This window comes from Hemibagrus wyckioides, linkage group LG29 (genome assembly GCF_019097595.1).
Source record: "Hemibagrus wyckioides isolate EC202008001 linkage group LG29, SWU_Hwy_1.0, whole genome shotgun sequence".
In the NCBI taxonomy this organism is placed as follows: domain Eukaryota; kingdom Metazoa; phylum Chordata; class Actinopteri; order Siluriformes; family Bagridae; genus Hemibagrus; species Hemibagrus wyckioides.
In genome coordinates this window covers 18340921-18345978 of record NC_080738.1, presented here as the reverse complement: position 1 = coordinate 18345978, position 5058 = coordinate 18340921, and the positions used below count along the sequence as shown (strand labels likewise).

Sequence of the window (5058 nt, the reverse complement as noted above, 5' to 3'; positions counted from 1 at the left end):
CTACTACAACAACAACAACAACAACAACAATGACAACCTTCTCCAAGCTATAATGCCACTCTTACTACTACAGCTGCTCACTCCTGCCCCTGCTCCTGCCCCTGCCCCTGCCGGCACTGGCAAATAAGCCGAGCAATGTCAGCTAACAATGATAATCTGATAACGTCAACTCAATTGATTCTTATAATAAAATTTGACTCAGTAACACACTTATGGTCTTAATGTGTCTTATTCGGATCCTCGAGTGATTTGATGAAATCAGCAGCCTCTAAAGCAGAATGGTGCTCTGCTCTGTTTAAACCTCTGTAGCATTGCTGAAAATGAATCAAATCCCCATTTCTGGTTAGCAGGAATCACAGGAGAGTGATGAAGGCCATGTTCCAGGCACTGGACTGGTCTATGGTATAGATCCCAGTGCTGATCAGTTCTTTATAGCTGTATTCACATCATAAGGAACTATAGAGATGTAAATGTGTACAGCTGGGAATATCCCAGAGGAAAAAGAAAAAAAAGGTCCTGGCCTCTGTGGAAAATTTATTTTGACATGAATCACAATAAACCAAAAGTTCAGCTTCTATGCAGCATGAACATTCTCACTTTAAGCTAAATTTATTAATGCATGCATCCATCTATTTCACCTTTCTTCTACTTTCTTCTTCTTCCTCTTCTTTTGTTCCGGCTATTAAGCAGTACCTTTTTCACAGATTAAACCGTTTAGATTTATTTACAGATATTTTATACAGATGTTTACTCAAAGCTTTTTGCACTTACAGACTTATTCCACTGATCATCATTACAACAATTGTATTTTATTTGTTATTTTATTTTATTTTTTATCTTTTTTAAACTACTCTGAAAGCCTTAAATTGCCCCCTGGGGGTTGAATACTGTTTGTTGAATTGAACTGAACTGAACTGAACTGAACTGAACTGAACTGAACTGAACTGAACTGAACTGAACTGAATTGAATTGAATTGAATTGAACTGAATTGAATTGAACATTTAGTCTTTTTAGCTCTGGTTTATAAATCTGACTCTTTTTCTGAAAGAACGTTTGAAACAGTAAATAGATGCCATTTTGAAATGTTTGGCCTCAACAGCTCTTGACAGCATTTAATATTAAAAGAAATAATAATGTATTTACTCACAGCAACAAATCAGATGCAGCTTTTCAGATAAACTGATTTTGCTCAGCTGTTTTGCCGAAACACCCTGAGAGCCTGAATCACGACGCTGTCCTGTAATGAGGTTATATTTTTCAATCAAGTGTAATGTAGAAGAATATGATGACATACTGAACTGACTGGTCAGTCAGGCAGAAGATGTCTTTAGGAAGGTGTTTGGTCATTATTTTATCCAGCGTTTAACTGCCTCAGTGACTCACCCTCCTGCTCCTGCTAATATCACTGCAGGATTAACACATGAACACATTTCATCATAATTATTACATTCATCTGTTTTTAAAAACACACAGACTGCAATAGCACAATGAGACACAATAGATCAAACTGACCAACAGACTGAGCTTCATGCGGTCAGAAAGAGAACCAGAGCCTCAAGGGAGTCTGTCCTTTATTTATGTATTTATTTACTTATGTATTTATTATTATCATTATTATTATTATTATTAGAATTAGCTGTACTTCAATTCAATTATAAATAAATAAATAAATAAATAAATAAATAAATAAATAAATAAATAAATAAATAAATAAATAAATACATTTAAAAATACATAGACTGCAGTACAATGAGACACAACAGAACAGACTGAGCTTCTTGTGGTCAGTAAGGTTTTTTTCCCTTGTTGTATAAATAAATAAATAAATAATAAAGGACAGACTCCCTTGAGGCTCTGGTTCTCTTTCTGACCGCATGAAGCTCAGTCTGTTGGTCAGTTTGATCTGTTGTGTCTCATTGTGCTATTGCAGTCTGTGTGTTTTTAAAAACAGATGAATGTAATAATTATGATGAAATGTGTTCATGTGTTAATCCTGCAGTGATATTAGCAGGGTGAGTCACTGAGGCAGTTAAACGCTAGATAAAATTGTTGCCTTGTAGCCATGTGCAATCACAATAAAGTTGAACCTTATCTGTAACGGTGTCATATTTAAAGTCACTGAGGTCTTCAGCACTAATCTAGCCATGGGGGTCACAGTCCACTGACTTCTGTGCCGTTCCAAAGCCCGGATAAATAGAGAGGGTTGCATCAGGAAGGTCAACCGGCGTAAAACATTGGCAAATTTAACCATGCGAATCGTCAGTACTCTGAATTTCATACCGGATCGGTTGAGGGCCGGGTTAACAATGACCGCCATTGGTGCCGTTGACCATGAAAATTGGGCTATTGTTGGTCGAAGAAGTAGAGGAGGGAGGAGAGTGTGTAGACAGAGAGAGAAGTATAGGACTGAGAATAGGAACTCTGAATGTTGGTACTATGACAGGGAAAGGTAGAGAGCTGGCTGATATGATGGAGAGAAGGAAGGTGGATATACTGTGTGTACAGGAGACCAGGGGGAAGGGTAGCAAGGCTCGTAGTATAGGAGCAGGATTCAAGCTGTTTTATTATGGGGTGGATAGTAAGAGAAATGGGGTAGGTGTGGTCCTGAAGGAGGAGTTTGTGAGGAATGTTCTGGAGGTGATGAGAGTGTCAGACAGGGTGATGAGTCTGAAGTTAGAGGATGAAGGGGTGATGTTGAATGTTGTTAGTGGTTATGCCCCACAGGTAGGTTGTGAGTTAGAGGAGAAAGAGAGATTCTGGAGTGAATTAGATGAGGTGATAGAGAGTATTCCCATGGGGGAGAGAGTGGTGATAGGAGCAGATTTTAATGGACATGTTGGTGAAGGGAACACAGGTGATGAGGAGGTGATGGGCAAGTTTGGAGTTAAGGAAAGGAACCTTGAAGGGCAGATGGTAGTGGACTTTGCTAAGAGGATGGACATGGCTGTGGTTAACACTTATTTTCAGAAGAGGGAGGAGCATAGAGTGACTTACAAGAGTGGAGGTAGGAGCACACAGGTAGACTACATCCTATGTAGAAGAGGCAATCTGAGAGAGATTAGTGACTGTAAAGTGGTATTGGGAGAGAGTGTAGCCAGACAGCACAGATCTGCTGAACATCTGTCAGCCTGTGACAGCAAAGTACTAGTGTCTATAATGACCTTAGAAACTACAATGACCTAATAGTTCCTCATGGGCCATTGACTTCTGTTGTAGAAAGGACAATAATCAGTTACAGTTACATTATTTACTGTTTAGTGTCACCCAAATGAGGATGGGTTCCCTTCTGAGCCTGGTTCCTCTCAAGGTTTCTTCCTCATTCCATCCCAGGGAGTTTTTCCCTGCCACCATTGCCACAGGCTTCTCATTAGGGATAAAATAGTTTAATTATTAAATTTAATGATTTACTCTTATTTCTAGTTATTTAGTTATTTTTATTTATTTATTTATTTTATTTTATTTTTTATTTTTTTTTATTTTCCCCTCCCTTTCTCTGTTTTTCTTCTTTTGTAAAGCTGCTTTGAGACAATGTTCATTGTAAAAGGCGCTATACAAAATAAATTGAAATTGAAATTGAAGAGGAATGAAAGTCAGTGGTAGTAAGACTGAGTACATGTGTGTGAATTAAAAGGGAGGGAAGTGGAACAGTAAGATTACAGGGTGAAGAGGTGAAGAAGGTACAGGAGTTTAAGTTCTTGGGGTCAACAGTCCAGAGTAATGGAGAGTGTGGGAAAGAGGTAAAGAAGCGAGTGCAGGCAGGTTGGAATGGGTGGAGAAAGGTGTCGGGAGTTCTGTGTGATAGAAAAATTTCAGCGAGAATCAAGGGGAAGGTGTACAGGACAGTGGTGAGACCAGCCATGCTGTATGGTTTAGAGGCAGTGTCACTGAGGAAGAGACAAGAGTCAGAACTGGAGGTAGCAGAGCTGAAGATGTTGAGGTTCTCTTTGGCAGTGACACGGTTGGACAGGATTAGGAACGAGTACATCAGAGGGACAGCTCATGTTGGACATTTGGGGGAAAAAATTAGGGAGGCCAGATTATTGTGCAGAATTTTGTGTATCTTTGTCAAAAATACCTCAACAATTTATTTGCAGTTAAATTAATTACTTATTTAATTTATTAATCGAACCTAAATGGCTTCCAGACTTGTTCCTCAGGAGCAGATACACCAGCACATGATGCAGCAAATACTGACAAAGTGTAATGTGTGTGTGTGATATCACACTTTTAATATTAAAAATAAAGAATAATTCAGTGTAGTTGTTCTGACTGAACAGATCTGAGAGCTGAACAGTGTAACTGTGGTGTAACGTCTCTAATACTCATCACTCAGAAGATAAGACACAGGCAGACAGAAATATGCTGATCACAGACATGTCTTTATTTCAAGATCATCATTCATACAGAACATGACAATTACATCTGCTGTCTTATTTTCCTGTTCCAGCGGCGGCGGCAGGGGCAGGAGCAGGGGCAGGAGCAGGGGCCAGAAAGCGTGCCAACAGCAGGGGCATCAGGAGGTTCATCCAGTTGGTGTTGGAACTGGAACCGGTACCGTATGTTGGTAAGAATCCTCCTCTGAAGGACTGCAAAGATACAGATGGTGTTAGAAACCAAACACAAAAACACTGAACCAAGAAACTTATCACCCAGAGTCCACGCAGAATCATAGTGTTGGTATAAACTGTTACTGACCTCACCGCTGGACGAGCGCTTCTCTCGTTCATGCTCCTCCTCAACCTGTGAGAATAACATCGACATGTTCATAAAGATTCATAACAGAAATCTCAGCAGGAAAGGGAAAAGATGGTGGATAATTAGTGAAGGCTGCACTGGTTTACTCACAGGAACGGCACAGGAGAGGGCAATAAAGCTCACGGCCACGAACACCAGCACGATCTTCATGATGATCCTGATTTCTGGCTCTGAAATATAACAAATATTTATTCCTAATAAAATGGCCAGAGATGAAATGTTCAAGCAGACGATCAGTTCAGGCTCTTACCTTCAGAAGCAGATCAAACAGTTTATTCAGGATCACAGTCGTGTTCCTCTGC

At 39.7% G+C, this 5058-nt stretch overlaps 1 long non-coding RNA gene across 1 annotated transcript; it reads right to left on the bottom strand.

Moving 5' to 3' along the window:
* Nucleotides 1-4696: 4696 nt before the first annotated feature.
* LOC131349122 (uncharacterized) lies at nucleotides 4697-5058 on the bottom strand. Its single transcript, XR_009204044.1, has 3 exons — nucleotides 5007-5058; nucleotides 4847-4926; nucleotides 4697-4741 (listed from the first exon to the last, which is right to left on the bottom strand). It is a non-coding gene; the product is annotated as an uncharacterized LOC131349122 (long non-coding RNA).